Genomic DNA, 19715 nt, shown 5'->3' on the forward strand with positions numbered 1-19715 from the left:
CATTGCGTCATAACTGTTTCGAAACTTCAATGGTTCAACCACTGAGAGCGATGATCTCTGTCAACCCCTGAAAAATGAGTCACTGAGAACCAATGAACAAGTGTCTGTGGGTTTTACCTGATCAGTTTTATACAATTGTAGACATTAGTATAATTCCAATGAGGTAGTCTTATTGGCCAGTTTAGTTGAGCCATTCACAGGACAAACTAAACAAACCCTGACAGTTGATTAAACACAATTACACATAATCTTGATAATTGCATTTGGAAGATTTTACTTACAGTAAAAAAAAAATAAAAATAAAAAAAAAGCAATATATTGTAAAAAGTGTTATGCATTTTTGGGCTGGGTTTTTGTTTCATTTACACTGTTCTGACCACTAGGGGTCACGTGGAGACGGGTGTTGGATTGTTTCAAAGCCTCGGCACAATATGGCACATTTGATTCAACTATTTCAGTGTTCCACGAAGCCTTGATCTGCCCGTCACTACTTGTGATCTGATTTACAAAAATGCTTCTTAGTACCAGGTGTAAATTAGGCCTTGGACCGCTACCTCGTTGGGATACAACAGTTAAAGGATTAATGCTGAAAGCGGTCTACTTTCAATAAACATTACTGGGACTAGCCTGAAAGAACTGGAATAAAATCTGTATCAACCTGCACTCATCCTTTATCCCAAGATATGATTCCACACTTGCGTGACTGTAAAAAAGCCAACAAGTGACCTTAGAGGGGTTTGGGCATAAATAGATGCAGTTATCCTAGTCCAGCCACAAAGTTGTATGTAAAGCCTTAACTTGATGTGAAATATGAACAGGGGCCCCAAGTTAACAACTAGAACTTGGCAAATAGTAAATTTAAATGGCTTAGGCAGATAGTAAATTTAAATGGCTTAGGCAGACACTTGGCTCGTTTAGTTCAAGACAAGAATCCCAATGCACAAAAGAAAAAGTTTAGGAGTGCAGCCCTAGAAGTCAAACTGAGAACAGTCATGAAACATCCAACTCCAGTCAGAAATGAAAACCAAAGAGAAACATGTTGGGTTTCATGAGGTTTATTCACTAAACTAAAATACTAAAATTCACTTGAACAGGATAACTTCTCCACTAGACACCACAGTTTGCCCACTAGAGATGGTCTTGATGTGCGTGTCTCTTCCTGTAAAAAGAGGTAGAAGCATGAGGGGCATTTAAATAAATTCTCAGTTCCTGAAGTCAACTTCGAGCAAGCACTCACTTTTCCTTGTGCAACTTTGCTCACAGGAGCCAGAGGAGGGATGGCACACCGCTGTACTACAGTGGATGAAGATCTAACATAGGGGGAAAGGTTTAAGCCATAGAATTCACTGTAAAAAGCACTAATATTAAGGGTTGAGGTAAGGCTGCAGAGCATACGGTTTCCTGCAGAGGAGCCAGTGATGCTGGATCTACAAATGTGAACATCTTCACAACAAAGCGCTTGTAGTGGGTCGGGAACTGAAGACCAGATGATCCAGCCACTGGAACCAATGTGGTCAGGTAACGATCATCCTGGTAAGGGCATCTGAAAGGCAAAGAGGCAGTCAGAAATGCCTTACAGCACACTAGATGGATAAAGACGGGCCTTACTCACCCATCAACCAGAAGATCCCATTGGGGTAGACTGAGTGGACTGGGGGTTGATGTGGCCCAGCAATGTCCCAGCATCAGGACAATGTTGGGGACTGTCCTCTCCAAAATGTGCACCTCAACATACACAGGCTCACGCAGGACTTTTGTAACTGGATAATCAGCATCACTGTAGTAGGACGTGTACGCCTCGTCCCCTGAGGAAGAATGCAGTGTTTAACTAGAAACTGGAGTTTTAGAAAGGCTTTAGGCATACTTGGGACAAACACTTACCTTCTGCACAGCCTTTGGTGACACATTGACCATTTGCCAGTCTAAGCTCCACCCTGAGGGGTCCAGGAGCAGCTACTGGTGGAGGTGGAGGAACGGTGTTGACCTCCACAACTAGAGCTTCCACAGAGGTACCAGAGTACCTACACTGGAAGAGAAGCCTGGACAACGAACAGGGAGCTTGTAGCATTTGTCAATGATTCACATTTATGATAAAGCATACATCACTTACTCAAAATGACTGTCCCTTGTGATGGAACCAAGTGGTCCGATACCCACTTCATATGAGGGGGTCATTCTGTTTTCATACACCACATGTCCACTGTCCTCCTGCAAATAGTAACACTGTTGGCATCTAGTCCATTCTAAGCCATTCAGAACAAAACCACAAGCAGCTACTCGCCATCATGCTTGTGCCACACGCAGTGACAGGGAACTGGTATATAGCAAAGAAAGGTGTGGATCCCACAGGACTGCAAGCTGGATCATTTCCACCCAGGAGACGGACTGAATCCAGGCTCAATCGAGGCAGCGTAACATCTCTAGCCACCACTACCACAACTGACCATCTCTTATACACTGAACAGTCACTGGAACGAGTTATAAGAGCAGGTTATTGCTGAGGATCAGTTTAACACGAACACCTTTACATTGACTCAACACTCTTACCTGCCTTCCCATAGTAACACTGCTGTCCATTAAAGCAGCAGTTGATAGCAGCACACTCAGCACCACTGATACCAGGTGGTCCACATTGGATCTGCTCATAATCAGCTACAATACATTTGTCAAGGGGCTCTGCCTTTGCCACTGGCTGCTTAGGCTGAAACTGCGGACTAGCTTGTTGAACCTGCTGAGGAAACTGCAGACTAGCTTGTTGAACCTGCTGAGGAAACTGTTGACTAGCTTGTTGAACCCTCCTGAGGAAACTGTTGACTAGCTTGTTGAACCTGCTGAGGAAACTGTTGACTAGCTTGTTGAACCTGCTGAGGAAACTGTTGACTAGCTTGTTGAACCTGCTGAGGAAACTGTTGACTAGCTTGTTGAACCTGCTGAGGAAACTGTTGACTAGCTTGTTGAACCTGCTGAGGAAACTGTTGACTAGCTTGTTGAACCTGCTGAGGAAACTGTTGACTAGCTTGTTGAACCTGCTGAGGAAACTGACGACTAGCTTGTTGAACGTGCTGAGGAAACTGACGACTAGCTAGCTGTTGAACTGTCTTTTGAACCAGCTGAGGAAACTGTTGACTAGCTTGCTGTTGAACCAGCTGAGGAAACTGTTGACTAGCTTGCGGTTGAACTGGCTTTTGAAACAGCTGAGGAAACTGTTGACTAGCTTGTTGTTGAACTGGCTTTTGAAACAGCTGAGGAAACTGTTGACTAGCTTGCTGTTGAACTGGCTTTTGAAACAGCTGAGGAAACTGTTGACTAGCTTGCTGTTGAACTGGCTTTTGAAAGAGCTGAGGAAACTGTTGACTAGCTTGCTGTTGAAATGGCTTTTGAAAGAGCTGAGGAAACTGTTGACTAGCTTGCTGTTGAACTGGCTTCTGAAACTGCTGGTCAGTTTGCTGGAACATCAGAGCTTGAGGATTCTGGGGTAGATCACTCCACTTCAGAACAGCATGACAGAAAGCACAGAACCAAACACAAAGTGCCAGAGACTGAACAGCACACCAACTTCCTGCCATTGTTCAACAGCTAGTCACAATGCTGAGATCTTCTTCTTCTTCACTGGCAGATTGCAAACAACTTTTAGGTGCATACCACCACCTACTGTACTGGAGTACAATGCTGAGATCTTCTTCTTTAAGAGTTTTATGGCGGTTGGCAAACCAGCTAAAAAGGTGCATTTACCGCCACCAACTGGACAGGAGTGTGAAGCGTCAATAGCGTTAAGCAACTTATCCAAAAAAAAAAAAAAAAAAAAAATTCTATTTAACTATATCCTGTCAACCAATCCTGTTTCCCTTAGATATCTTATTAAAGCACTATACACCCTTTTCTCTTTCTGTGCGTTTTGAAATATGCTATCTAATGTCAACGTATTAATACCTAAGTATTCTAATGTTTCTATTAAATTGATTCTTTCTCTATTGTATCCTGAACACTGAATCAACACATGTTCAACTGTTTCTGACAATCCACATTTATCACAATTCCCCGATTCTCTTTTCCCAATAATAAATAATGAGTAATTAAATCCTGAATGCCCTATTCGAAGCCTAGATATAATAGAATCTTCCTTTCTGCTTCCGTATTTCTTTCTCTCAACCCCAACTTTGTTTTGAATTTTATACAAATGTCTACCTTTTGTCTCCTTATCCCATTTCTCTTGCCAGATCTTATTTAGAGCAGATTTTATTAATACTCTAACTTCAGTTTTACTCAGAGATACATTAATGTCTATTACATTGCGTTTTAAGGATCTCTTTGCCAGCTGATCCACCTCCTCATTACCCTCTACTCCCACATGTGCTGGAACCCAAAGAAATGAAATACTTACTCCTATTCTGTATATTCTGTACAAGTTTTGTAACACTTCATACAAAATATCCTGCCTAGAGGCTGACTTTCCACTATCTATACTCATTAAAACTGAATAGGAGTCTGAACAAATCACTACATCCATTGGTCGAACTTCTTCCACCCATTGAAGTGCCATTAAAATCCCAATCATTTCTGTTGTATATACCGAAACATAATCTGTAATTCTCTTTTCAATACTATATTTAAAATGAGGAATGTAAACTGCTGCTGCTGTATGTCCATTGTCTGGGTTCTTAGAGCCATCCGTAAATATCTGGATACTATTGAAATATTCCTGATTTAGATGCTGTTTCACCACTATATTCTTTGTTATGTATATTTCCTTTATTTGCATCTTTTCTTTCAATGTTAAATCTACATATGGTTTAGGGAAAAGCCATGGTGGTATAGAAGGTATTACCACTGTGGGACTAATATTTATATTACTTATTTCTATGTTCTGGGCTTCTTTTTCTACATTCCATCCAAAACTTTTTATTTCTCCTTTTCCATACTCCCAGCACTTTTCTAGGACCTTTTTCACTGGATGATTCTCTTTGTGTCCCTTTATATTACTCCAATATGACATTTTTAATTGTAACCTCCTAACATCCAGAGGCATTTCTGCCATTTCTACCTGCATTGCTGGAATAGGGGATGTTCTGAATGCCCCACAACTTATTCGTAAAGCTTGCGACTGGATAATATTTATTGTCTTTAACCTGGATGCTGATGCTGAGCTATATACTATGCAACCGTAATCTATTACTGGTCTGATTATTGCACAATATATTCTTTTTAATGATTGCCGACTTGCACCCCAATCTACCCCTGCCAGACACCTTAAAACATTTATTCCTTTTTTACATTTATCAATTATTTTCTTTATGTGACTGTCAAATTTCAATTTTGAATCAATCCACAACCCCAAATATCGAATTTCCGATACTTGCTCCAAAGTTTGATCATATAGTTTTAATTTTATTTGTGGGCTACTCTTCTTTTTTGAGAAACAAACAACTTGCGTTTTTCCTACTGACAATTTGAAACCCCATTTGTTTACCCAATCTTCCACTTCCTCTACTGCTCTCTGCATGCTTTTCTCAACAAATTTAACATTCCGTCCTCTTTTCCACATGGCTCCATCGTCTGCATAGAGGGATTTACCTATTCCTTGTCTTACCTGAGAAAATATATCATTTATCATTATATTAAACAAAATGGGGCTACAAACACTACCTTGAGGAGTACCGTTATCTATTGTATATATTTTTGAATAACTTGAACCGATCTTGACCTGTATTGTACGCTTGAAAAGAAAATCCATTATCCAATTATATAACCTTCCTTTAATACCTATTTTATCCAACTTAATTAATAATCCCTCCTTCCACAACATGTCGTATGCTTTTTCCACATCAAAAAACACTCCAACCAATACTTCTTTATTTACAAAGGCTTTTCTAATTTCTGATTCTAGACCTATGATAGCATCCATTGTATTACCCTTTCTAAATCCACTTTGATGTGGGCGTAAAAGATTTTTATTTTCTATTATGTAATTTAATCTAGCTATTACCATTCTTTCCATGATTTTACACAAGTTTGATGTTAGTGCAATTGGTCTGTAGTTAACTGCTCTGGAATGATCTTTCCCAGGCTTAGCTATTGGAACAACTACTCCATGTTTCCAGGAAGAAGGGAGTTTTCCTGTCTCCCATATTTTATTGAACAAATTTAATATTAAATTCAATGATACATCTGATAATTTCTTTATCATCTCATTACATATTTCATCCTTTCCTGGAGATGAATTTCTTAAACCTATAAGTACCTGTTTTAGTTCATACAATGTAAAAACTTCCTCCATAGTACTTTCAGAGGGCCTTCTTTGGACCATGATATTAGGATTTTCTCTTATCGTTTGCTCTCTTATCCTTCTCATTTCCTCTGATATATTACAATTACTGTGAATCTTTACAAATGCTTTTGCTAATACCTCTGCTTTGTCACTTTCAATAGTTATACATTTATCCTCATCTATTATTACAGGTATATTCCTATTAAATGTATTCCCTCCCATTTTCCTAATCATACCCCATAATTCTCTTATATCTACACTCTCCCCAATTTCATCACAATATTGTCTCCAGTAATTTCTTTTAGCAGATCTAATTACTTTTCTAACCGCTGCCTGAGATCTCTTATATTTTATTACATCCTGAAATGAATATGTTTTCTTGACATTTTTAAACGCTTTATTTCTAAGTGATATTACTTCACTGCATTCCTCTGTCCACCATGGTACATTTTTTCCTTTTCTTACTCCTAAACTTTTCCCAATTACCTCCTCAGCTGTACTACAAATGATCTCAATAATTGTATTATTTAATTCCTCTGGTTCTTGGTTATCAATTACCATTCCTAACATTTTAGCCTCACTTACTTCCTTAAACTTTTCCCAGTCTGCTGTTTTAAATTTCCACCTGGGGATTTCCTGTTTTATATTTTGTTCCACTTCTATACCTACTACACATCTGATGGGGTAATGATCACTACCTATTGTATTTTGATCAAGCACTTCCCATTTGCATTGTCTTGCCTGACTTTGAGACACTATAGTTAAGTCTATTACTGACTGATGACCTCTTGCAACATCTATCCTAGTTGCTCTTCCATCATTTAAACACACTAGATCATTATCATCTAAAATATTTTCCACTATTTTTCCATTATGATCATTAACTTCACTACCCCACATCGTATTATGTGCGTTAAAGTCACCACACCACACTAATTTAAAACTTCCCTCACCACAAGCTTTTTGTCTTAAATCTTCTTTAAGCCTATCACATGGATTATAAAAATTAATTATTCGTATTTTCTGATTTTTTGTACATACCTCCACCACTATCGATTCAACTTCTCCATTCACATCTATCTCCCGAAATTCGATTTCTTGTTTAATTAGAGTTACTACACCACCACCATTTATTATTTTCCTATCATTACGTAATACTGTATATTGGGGAATGACAAATTTTAAATGAGGTTTTAGCCAAGATTCTTGTATGCAAATAATATGAGGTTTTTCTTCATATTCATCAATATATTTTTTAAATTCTTGCCCATTTGATATTAAGCTTCTTGCGTTCCACTGCAATATTATCAGTACCATTATACATCTCCACATGCAGCCTGCGAGTTTGTTATTTGCATCTTTAATTTCTCATTTACCTGTTCAACTGTTAATCCCTCTGCCTGCAAGTACTTTTCTGCTGCTCTAATTATTATTCTTATTCTCTCTGTTCGGCTTTTTGTTTGTGCTGAGCAATTTATTACATCCGCCATAAAGGTGATAAGTGCCAGTTTGTCTACATTGATAAAGTTAGTAGGTCTACTTATTTCCTCTTGGGTCTGCCTCTGTATCCTTTGTTCATCTTCACTCTGTTGTGCATTCCTTTGTTCTGTTCCTTTGACTCTTTGTATGGCCTCAGCATAACTTATTCCTTCTGTAATTTTAACATGTTGTATCTTGACAGCATTCTTCCTCACCTGACAACCTCCATATGCCGCACTATGCTCCTCTCCACAGTTAACAATGCTGAGATGCTACCCTTCGGTCTTTTTGTACTCTACAGACTTTGGCTAATTAATGATAACCCCTCCCTCTTCATTAACAGTCATGATTCTCCAGACTTGCACGAGTGGGAGTTTATGCAACTAGGTGATTCTATTGTTTCTTAAAAGTCCATTTTTCTTGCTTTTCCACCCTTTTGAACATACTTATACCACATTGAGCTGAATTCAGAATAGTATGCTAGTACTATTTCTGCCACTCTGAATTCAGGCTTTTTTATCCTTCAGTAGCTGAATATTATATTAGGTGTTTTAGCTATTCTGGAAATTTTTTATTTTTTTATTTTTTTAACATATCATAGAGTTCTAATTGCAACAGGCCTGTATATTCAGGTTATGATTACCGTGTGTCGGGTGTCTGTTCCCCGAATTAGGAAATACAAAAAACTTCCAAACCCATGGAAGGGTAAAAATGTAATTGATGTTCAACAAATAAAGAAACAGAAATAATACAAATGAACAATTGATAAAGCTTGGGTTGCTGAATATTCTATCCCTTACTTCAAAAGCACTTATTGTTAATGATATGATTACGGACTATAACCTAGATGCGCTGTGTTTGACCGAAACCTGGCTAAAACCAAACAATTGCATTACTTTAAATGAGTGCACCCCGCAAGATTACTTATAAACATGAACCTCGTCTGAAAGGCAAAGTATAATTATTTTGAAGTATTAGTGCTTAATGTAATATATAGAGCAAATGATAAATCACATTTAAGGTTTGTGCTGGCTACTGTATAAAGGCCACCAGGACACAATACAGACTTTATCAAAGAATTTGCTGACTTTCTATCAGAGTTAGTACTGGCTGTAGATAAAGTCATAATTGTTGGTGATTTTAATATACATGTAGATAATGAAAAAGATGCATTGGGATTGGCGTTTAAAGACATTCTTAACTCTATTGGAGTTAGACAACACGTGTCAGGACCTACTCATTGTCGTAATCATACTCTAGATCTAATATTATCACATGGAATCAATGTTGATGTTGTGAAATTCTGCAGCAGAGCGATGACATCTCAGATCATTATCTAGACTCGTGTAAACTTCATTTAGCCAAGGCTGCATAGCGGACTCCGTGTTACAAGTATGTTAGACCTATCACTTCTGCAAGATTGCTTTATTAATAATCTTCCTGATCAGTTTCATCATCTCAGCATCCCAGATAGCTTAGCAGAATTCGATATTGCAACAGAAACTTTTAACTATCTCTTTTCCAGCACTTTAGACACAGTTGCTCCGTTGCGCTTAAAGAAGATCAAAGAAAATAGTCCAACGCTGTGGTACAACGAGCACACTCAGGCCCTTAAGAGAGCAGCCAGAAAAATGGAGTGAAACTGGAAGAAAACAAAACTAGAGGTATTTCGTAATTTCATGGAAGAAGAGATCAGAATCAGAATCAGAATCAGAAAGAGCTTTATTGCCAAGTGTGCTTGCACACACAAGGAATTTGTTTTGGTATTGAGGCTTCCAGTGGACATATACAAATACAAATACAACATGAAACATAGTACTAAAAATTATAAGAATAAAAAATAAAAATAAAAATATATGAGAATAAAACTATCACAGTTGGGTTTAGTCAGAATAGACATTTTCAGATTTACAGATTATGAACCTATTTACAGTGTTTTGAATATTATAAATAAATAGATCTACATATAAGTATCACCTGAGTTGTAGTATATTGCACTAAACAGTGGGAGTATTGCACTTACAGGCATATGCCTTGGGAGGAGTGTTAACTGTTCAGAAGGGAAATGGCCTGTGGGAAGAAACTGTTCCTGTGCCGAGATGTTCTTGTGGCCAGTGATCTGAGTCTCCGTCTTGACGGTAACAGTTCAAACAGGTGGTGTCCAGGGTGAGTGGAGTCTGTGATGATTTTACCTGCTCTCTTCCTCACTCTGGAAGAGTACAGGTCCTGGAGGTTTATGCAGGGGGGCACCAATGATCCTCTCCGCAGTCCGGACTGTCCGTTGTAGTCTCCTGATGTCTGATTTGGTAGCTGAACCAAACCAGACAGTGATGGAAGCGCACAAGACAGACTCAATGACGGCTGAGTAGAACTGAATCAGCAGATCCTGTGGCAGGTTGAACTTCCTCAGCTGGCGAAGGAAGTACAGTCTCTGCTGGGCCTTTTTCACAGTGGAGTCAATGTGATTGTCCCACTTCAGGTCCTGAGAGATGATAGTGCCCAGGAACCTGAATGACTCCACTGCTTCCACAGTGCTGTTCATGATGGTGAGTGGGGGGAGTGCTGGGCTGTTCATCCTGAAGTCCACGATCATCTCCACTGTTTTGAGCGTGTTCAGCTCAAGGTTGTTATAACTGCACCAGGCAGCCAGCTGTTCAACCTCCAGTCTGTAAGCAGACTCGTCACCGTTTTGGATGAGACCGATGACAGTGGTGTCGTCTGCAAGTTTCAGGAGCTTGACAGTGGGGTCTTTAGAAGTGCAGTCATTAGTGTACAGGGAGAAGAGCAGTGGGGAGAGAACGCACCCTTGGGGGGCTCCGGTGCTGATTGTGAGTGTCTTGGATGTGTGTTTCCCCAGTCTCACTCGCTGCTGCCGGTCCGTCAGGAAGCTGGTGATCCACTGACAGATCGAGGATGGTATGGAGAGCTGGGTTAGTTTGGCTGTGAGAAGACCAGGCATGATGGTATTGAAGGCCGAACTGAAGTCCACAAAGAGGATCCTTGCATAAGTCCCTGGTCTGTCGAGATGTTGCAGGATATAATGCAGTCCCATGTTGACTGCATCATCCACAGACCTGTTTGCTCTGTAGGCAAGGCAAGGCAAGGCAAGTTTATTTATATAGCACATTTCATACACACTGGTAATTCAAAGTGATTTACATAGAAGAAATTAAAATAATCAAAAGAAATCAGAATAATTAAAACAGTTTAGAATAAAAGATAAAATACAGAAATAATCAAATGAAATCAGAATAATTAAAACATAAAATAAAATACAGTACAAACAGTCGGACGAACAGTTGCACAGTGCTCATTCAGTAAATGCACAGTTAAACAGATGTGTTTTGAGTCTGGATTTGAATGTGACTACTGTAGAAGCACATCTGATCTCTTCTGGAAGCTGGTTCCAGCTGCGGCTGGCATAGTAGCTAAAAGCGGACTCGCCATGCTTAGAGTGAACCCTTGGTATTTCTAGCCGATGTGATCCTAATGATCTGAGTGATCTGTTGGGTTTGTATTCAGTGAGCATATCTGCAATGTATTGAGGTCCTAGGCCATTGAATGATTTATATACCAGTAATAATACTTTAAAATCAATCCTAAATGTAACTGGCAGCCAGTGTAAAGACCTGAGGACTGGTGTGAAGTGTTCATATTTTCTGGTTCTGCTCAGAATCCTAGCAGCAGCGTTCTGTATGAGCTGCAACTGTCTTATGGTCTTTTTGGGAAGGCCAGTGAGAAGTCCATTACAATAATCCACCCTACTGGTGATGAAAGCATGCACAAGTTTTTCTAAGTCTTGACTGGAAACAAAGCATCTAATTCTTGCAATATTTTTCAAGTGATAGTATGCTGCTTTAGTTATTGCTTTGACATGACTACTGAAACAAAGGTCTGACTCCAGAGACACACCCAGATTCCTGACTTGATTTTTAGTTGTTTGACCCCTAGACTGAAGGTATGCGTTCACCTTGAGAACTTCATCTTTGTTTCCAAACGCAATGACTTCAGTTTTGTCTTTGTTTAACTGAAGAAAGTTTTGGCACATCCAATTGTTTACTTCATCAATGCATTGGCAAAGGGAGTCAATGGGGCTGTAATCGTTAGGCGATAGGGATAAGTAGAGCTGTGTGTCGTCTGCATAGCTGTGGTAAGCGATTTGGTTCTTTCTCATTATTTGGCTCATTGGGAGCATGTACAGGTTGAATAGGAGTGGCGCAAGAATTGAGCCTTGAGGGACTCCGCATGTCATGGATGTCCACTCAGACTTATGGTCTCCTATACTCACATAATAACCTCTGCCTCCTAAGTATGACCTGAACCATTTTAGGACTATCCCAGAAAGCCCGACCCAGTTTTCCAGCCTCTCAAGAAGTATTTTGTGATCGACAGTGTCAAATGCAGCACTGAGGTCGAGTAGTACCAGCACTGATAATTTGCCTGTATCAGTAATTAAGCGAATATCATTTATTATCTTTATGAGCGCGGTCTCTGTACTGTGGTGCGGTCGGAAACCAGATTGAAAATGGTCAAAGTATCCATTCGAGCTTAAGAATTTGTTCAGCTGATTGAAGACAACTTTTTCAATGATCTTGCCTATGAAAGGAAGATTTGAGATCGGTCTATAGTTGTTTAATATGGTCTTATCCAGATTGCTCTTTTTCAGGAGGGGCTTGACAACAGCAGTTTTCAGGGAGGTCGGAAAACTCCCAGAGAGAAGTGAGGCATTTACCACTTCTAGGAGATCTGCTTCTAAGCTGTTTAACACATATTTTAAAAAAGATGTGGGAAGTGCGTCAAGGGCGCAGGTTGATGTTTTTAGGTGCTGTACGGTTTCTTCCAAAATTTTGCCATCAATTTCTTCGAAATCAGACATAGTGGCTACTTTCTCGTGCTGTTGTCTGATCTGCCTGACCCCAGCGCAACTCAAGGATGAGCTGATCACCTTTCTGATATTATTGATTTTCTCAGAGAAGAAGGAAGCAAACTCACTGCACTTTCTCACTGAGAGCATTTCACTGGGAATCTGGCTTGGGGGGTTTGTCAGTCTCTCTACAGTAGCAAAAAGAGTGTGCGTGTTGTTTATATTGGTGTTTATAATATTCGAGAAGAAAGTCAGTCTAGCTATGCTTAGTTCCTTATTGAAAGCATGGATGCTGTCTTTGTAGATGTTATAATGGACTACAAGTTTTGTCTTCCGCCACATGCGCTCTGCTTTTCTGCATTGTCTTTTCATATTTTGCACTGCTGTTGAGTTTCTCCAAGGTGCTTTTTGTCTGCCACTCTTCTTCCTGACTTTCACAGGAGCAATATCATCAATTACACTCTTAACTTTTGAGTTAAAAGAATCAAGGAGAAAATCAACAGAGTCAGCAGATATGCTTGGTGTTAAAGATATAGCCTTCATAAATAGTACACTAGTGTTCTCATTTAAGCATCTCTTCTTGACAGACACAGATCTAGCTTCAATGGCAGGAGAGATCAATATATCAAAGAAAATACAAAAATGAGCAGACAGTGCTACATCCTTAATAACAATTGATGAAATGTTTAGACCCTTACTGATAAGTAAATCTAGAGTGTGTCCACGATTATGTGTGGGTCCATGTACATGCTGAGTCAGATAAAAAGTTTTTAAAACAGTTTTGATTTCTTTTGCCATATTGTTTTCTGCATTATCTATGTGAATGTTAAAATCTCCAGCAATGGCAAAGCAGTCAAACTCTGAGGAAATTGTTGATAACAGTTCTGTTAAGTTCTCAGCAAAAGCTGGAGAGTATTTTGGAGGCCTGTAAACAATGATAAGTAAAATGCGTGGAGCACCTTTTAACACAATACCCAGATATTCGAAAGACGGGTAATTCCCAAATGATATTTGCTTACATTGATAGACATCTTTATAAAGAGCAGCTAAACCCCCACCTCTTCTGACAGCTCTGCAGACACTCATAAAAGTAAAGTTAGGAGGGGCTGTTTCATTGAGGACTGTTGCAATGCAACTTTCTTCTAGCCAAGTTTCATTTAGCAACATAAAATCCAGGTTGTATGTGGTTATTAAGTCGTTGACTAAAAGTGATTTATTTTTAAGTGAGCGGATGTTTAAAAGTGCTAACTTAACAGTCTTACTTTTTGTCCCCACAGCAATCTTGGTATGTCGTGTAATAGGCACCAGATTAGATGGGTTTGCTGTATGGCTTTTGAAGGCCTTAGACTTTCTATCATGTAATCGAACAGCAATAGAAAAAGATACAGGCACATTGGGTTCCCGCTTGTTCTGTAAACATTTGAGAAAGTTATTGTTATCATAGCGGGGACCCAACGCATATCACTGAGAGCTGGTATCAGTTGTTTTTGGTTCACCTCGAGCCGCTGGAGGAGGGTGTGGGCCCTGGCGCTGTGGCAGAGGCCGAAGAGCTCTCACAGGGGGAGGGGGAGGGTGAGCTGGGTGGTTGTGGGGCCTGGCGTTTTTTGGTTGGTATCTGGGGGCTCACAGCAAAAGAGTGGGATAGTCTAGTTCCAGCATGCACCAGTTGTTCCATTTTCTCTGAGAAGCACAGAAGTGGAGATGCTGGAGAGAGTGATAATGTTTCCGGTGAGAGGGATTTTTGCTCTGGTGTTATTGGAGGCTGTAATATGCTGTCCTGGTTTCCCTGGCTGTTTTCCAGAAAGTCATCCTTGGGTGCTGTATCTTGGAGCAGTGCTGGTATGTCACAGTCTGTCTGTGGTGAGCTCTGTGGGCAGGGCTCAGCTGAGATTGTGTCCGTGAGCAGAGGTTGTTGTGGCTGAGTGGTGTTATCACTGTCCTTGTGTGATGTGTCAACCGCATGTCCATTCAGGTGCTGAAGTGAAGTCCTGTGGTCATTCATACTGTATCCAGGTGTGTGTGTGCCATTCAGGTTGAGTGGATTGGCACACATTGCAGAAGGATGACGGAGGGAGAAGTAGATATTGTCCTTTAGCACTCTTGAACCAAGTTTGTTTGGGTGGTGGCCATCCTGTTGAAACAGTTGCCTCTGACTCCAGAAAAGATTGAAGTTGTCAATAAAGTTCACTCCTTTTATATTGCAGGTTTTTTGCAGCCATGTATTAAGCCCAAGCAACCGTGAAAACCTGTTTGTTCCTCTTGCTGGGAGTGGTCCACTGATGAATGTTTGAACTTTCAGTCTTTTAAGTGTTTCAAAAAGTTCATTGAAATCCTTTTTAAGAAGTTCCGACTGCTCTTTATGAATATCATTCTTCCCCACATGAATGATGAGTCGATTTGCAGTCTTATGTTTCATCAGAATGTTCTGAAGTTCCCTGTTTACATCAGATGTTGTTGCTTGTGGAAGGCAGCACGTTGTTGTATCCCTGCTATTAATGTTTCTGATTATAGAGTCGCCCACTATCAGAGTCCTGGGCCCGACTGCGCTCTGAGCTGAGTGCCGCTGTCTGCTCGACCTTGAGCCCCAGTTAGCATCAGTGTTAGCTACTGGCTGATTCAGTCTGTGTGCGATCACATTCATCAAATTTGGGGATTCCTCATTCATTAATACTTCAAATCTGTTCTCAAGATGTAAAGGCGGTGGTAGGAGACCAGTGTTTGCAGTCCCTGTCAGAGCCGTATCTGGGGTAGAGGATGCTACTGCAGTAATATGTGATGCTCGTGACAATCTGATGTCTCGAGTGCCTTTGGGTCTCGCACCCTGTTTGTGCCATCGATTAGTAAAACCATCGGATTGTTTCTCTACACTCAGTATGGCCTGTCGAGAAGCACTAGATTCATGGGACTCACCGGCTGTATGCTGAAGACGTCCATGACGAAGCTCTGTTGTGTATTCCGTCTGGTTTGTTGGTCCCGCAATTCACTTTGTTTCAAGAATTGCAATCCTTTGTAAAAGTCTGTGGCAGTTGGAGCAGCAAGTAGATTCCAGAGGAGGCATTTTCTTATCCTTATGAATGTAGGCAGTTGTGTTTTCTCTTCCCCGGAATGTAAGCTTTCAGTGGGAGGCTGGTCGAATAAAATAATTCTGCTTTTTTTTTTGTAGTAATCCAAGCCTTTGAGCACTGTGCTGATTTGCTGAAGTTAAAATTAGGTGATAAAAGGAGATAAAATATAGAAATATAAAAGCGATAGAGCAAAGCGCGGAGCAGTAAGCGAGAGCGTCCGAACAGTAGCTGAGCAGGAAGTCAAGTCTGTAAGTTCTGTAAGTTCTGTAAGCAAGTTCTGTAAGCAAACTGAAAGGGATCCAGCAGGGGTCCAGTGATGTCCTTCAGGTGGGCCAGCACCAGTCTTCCAAACGACTTCATGACCACAGACGTGAGAGCGACAGGTCTGTAGTCATTAAGTCCAGTGATTTTGGTTTTTTTTTGTGGTTTTTTTGGGGGGGGGGGGGGGGGGGGGGGTTTGCTTGATTAAAGATCGATTGCATACAGAGAGGCCTTAAAAACTGCTCGATCTGCTTATTTTTCAACCCTATTAGAAGAAAATAAACTGCTAAACTGACAGAAAATAAAGTTTCAAGCCCAGAAGTTTGCAAGCAGCTCAACAGTAATGACTTTATGACCTTCTTCACTTTTAAGATTGATAATATCAGGAAAAAATTATAACTATGTAACCGTGTACTACAGTATCGCATCAGACAGTGCATTGTTGACTCACTGACGAAAAATTAGATTCATTCATTGCTATGGGAGAGGAAGAGTTTTCTAAACTCGTTAAATCATCTAAATCAGGGGTCGGCAACCTATTTGTTATAAAGTGCCATTTTTAAGTTTCCGAGTTCATCACTGTGCCATACCCCCCCCCCCCCCCATGTTTAAATAAACATAAACATATTTTAAATATTCATAATGGCTAACACAGAAATAGTACAGAAATTAAAATGTTTCCCATGAAATTTGTTTTAGATTTCATCTTTGTTTTCAGGCCTAAATTAGACTTTGAAGAACAGATTGGACCGGGTCATTCGTGTTTTTACTGACTTCTTTCAGTTGTTAAAAGTGTTACACTTCCACTTGGCAATATAACTGCATCTCACTACTTTTAATGAAGACAACTGTGTGTTAAGCTTCAGAATGTAAGCTAAACTTTCAGTTTCATTTGCGCAGTTTGCACGTCGGCTTGCTGAAGAGATGCGTGTTGCAGCAGCGCTGTCATATCTATAAACCGGGAGCCGTTATAACACTCGCATGTTTTTTTTGTTTTTTTACCAATTTGGGAGGAGTAAAATTTACATTTGTGACTTCAACAAGCATATATAATGCATGTATGCATTTTGTTCATTTTCATCTGGAATATGTAAAAGTGTGCTCTCAATCAGAGGGCATTTGTCTCACGATTGGATAGCTTTCCAATCAGAGAAAAATCATGAAGTGATCAGGTACGCATGAACGGAGTTTCCACATGCATCGCAGTCATTTTAACATGTATGGAATGTTTAATAAGGACTCTTTACACTTGGTTGAAATTTATAGCATTAACTATTTACAGCGGAACGAGCTTTAAGGTGTCAGTTGGATAACTTGTTTGCGCTGATGCGCAGTGGTCAGTGCGACCACTCTGACCAATGGTTTGTTAGAGCTGCACGCTTTCATTGACTTGTGCAGTTTAATACTCACACTTTAATAATATTAATAACTCCTAACTTAAGTTAATAAAACAAGCTGTTACTACAAGGAATTATTACATCAATATGTAGATCTGTATATGTGGGAGGTAGGCTACTTTATCTGAATGAAATACATACACCCCTCTCGCGCCAGCGATTAACCCTCCGCGTGCCAGTGTTGGCACGCGTGCCTTAGGTTGCCGACCCCTGATCTAAATCGACCACATGTATGTTAGATCCTTTACCGACTAAACTATAGAATGATGCTTCCAGAGGTTATAGATCCTCTTCTCAATATCATTAATACATCTTTGTCACTAGGATATGTACCAAAAACTTTTAAGCTGGCTATGATTAAACCACTTGATAAAAAAAACGCAACTTGATCCTACAGAATTAGTCAATTACAGGCCGATCTCAAATCGGCCTTTTCTGTCAAAGATACTAGAAAAGGCAGTATCCTCACAACTATGTTCCTTTTAAAAAAGAAATGGTATCTGTGAGAATTTCCAGTCAGGATTTAGACCGTACCATAGTACTGAGACAGCTCTCATTAGAGTCACAAATGATTTGCTCTTATCATCCGATCGTGGTTGTATCTCGCTATTGGTGTTACTCGATCTTAGTGCTGCATTTGATACTATGGACCACAACATTCTTTTAAATAGACTCGGAAATTATGGTGGCATTAGTGGAAATGCATTAGCATTGTTTACATCATACTTATCTGACCGTTATCAGTTTGTAGCAGTAAATGAAGAGATGTCTTATCGATCAAAAGTTCAGTATGGTGTACCACAAGGCTCAGTTCTAGGACCGATGCTGTTCACTCTGTACATGCTACCCATCAAACATCCATTTTCAAAACGGTTTTCATAGGATGAATTCTGAGTTCGTAAGCTTTCAAATGATACCTAATTAACTACTAAACTACTACTAAAAATATGTGATATAACTACTAAAATATGTGATATAATAATAAAAAATTATTTATATATATATATAATATATATTATACATTTTAGAGGACTTCTTTACTTTTTAAAATATAATTTTATCTTTTTTTATTGATAAATACTAGATTATGTTTTATGAACTTTTAGCATTAAAAACCAAAGTTTCAATTATTAAAAGTGTGTGCGTCGACTTTTTGTGACAAAGGTCCGAAACTCCTGTAATGACGGCGATTTTTTGAGGCGCACTCTTGTCATAAATTCATATATTACTGTTCAAACATAATTTAAGAAAAAACAGTGCTAAAATATCTATTTAAGAGTCTTAGACCTTTCCAACAATATATAGTTTGTCATAATTAGATTAGGATTTAATAGTAATATAGCAAAGTAAAGTCAGATATCCCGTATACGGGATCGTGACAGTTAATAGCAGGAAATTACACGTCATCCAGCATTTTATATCATTTAGACACTCTTAATGTGTAAATAAAACACATTTACACATAATCTTAAGATAATTGCATTTGGAAGATTTAACTTTCAGTAAAAAAATTTGCAATATATTGTAAAACAGTGGTCTCAAACTCAATTCCTGGAGGGCCACAGCTCTGCACAGTTTAGCTCCAACCAGCTCAAACTCACACCTCCAAGGAAGTTTCTAGCAATCCTGAAGACCTTGATTAGCTGAATCAGGTGTGTTTGATTAGGGTTGGAGCAAAACTGTGCAGAGCTCTGGCCCTCCAGGAATTGAGTTTGAGACCACTGTTGTAAAAGGTGTTATGCATTTTTGGGCTGGGTTTTTGTTTCATTTACACTGTTCTGACCACTAGGGGTCACGTGGAGACGGGTGTTGGATTGTTTCGAAGCCTCAGCACAATATGGCACATTTGTTTCAACTGTTTCAGTGTTCCACGAAGCCTCAATCTGCCCATCACTAGTGATCTGATTTACAAAAATGCTTCTTAGTACCAGGTTTAAACTAGGCCTTGGACCGCTACCTCATTGGGATACAACAGTTAAGGGATTAATGCTGAAAGCAGTCTACTTTCAATAAACATTACTGGGACTAGCCTGAAAGAAAATCTGTATCAACCCTGCACTCATCCTTTATCCCAAGATATGATTCCACACTTGCGTGACTGTAAAAAAGCCAACAAGTGACCTTAGAGGGGTTTGGGCATCAATAGATGCAGTTATCCTAGTCCAACCACAAAGTTGTATGTAAAGCCTTAACTTGATATGTAAAACATGAACAGGGGCCCCAAGTTAACAACTAGAACTTGGAAAATAGTAAATTTAAATGGCTTAGGCAGACACTTGGCTGAGAATCTCAACGCACAAAAGAAAAAGGTTTAGTAGTGCAGCCCTAGAAGTCAAACTGAGAACAGTCATGAAACATCCAACCTCAGTCAGAAATGAAAACCA

General features: G+C 39.6%; 1 pseudogene across 1 annotated transcript; it reads right to left on the reverse strand.

Annotated features, from left to right (window-relative positions):
- Positions 1 to 1074: 1074 nt before the first annotated feature.
- LOC143738263 (zona pellucida sperm-binding protein 4-like) lies at positions 1075 to 3573 on the reverse strand (annotated as a pseudogene). The gene is made up of 10 exons (XR_013203870.1): positions 2816 to 3573; positions 2762 to 2784; positions 2548 to 2707; positions 2282 to 2468; positions 2111 to 2208; positions 1882 to 2039; positions 1613 to 1805; positions 1396 to 1543; positions 1238 to 1310; positions 1075 to 1159 (listed from the first exon to the last, which is right to left on the reverse strand). The product of XR_013203870.1 is annotated as a zona pellucida sperm-binding protein 4-like (transcript).
- Positions 3574 to 19715: the final 16142 nt, after the last annotated feature.

Source organism: Siphateles boraxobius, unplaced genomic scaffold, assembly GCF_051911475.1.
Source record: "Siphateles boraxobius isolate OS27281-9 unplaced genomic scaffold, OSU_SipBor_1 141, whole genome shotgun sequence".
In the NCBI taxonomy this organism is placed as follows: domain Eukaryota; kingdom Metazoa; phylum Chordata; class Actinopteri; order Cypriniformes; family Leuciscidae; genus Siphateles; species Siphateles boraxobius.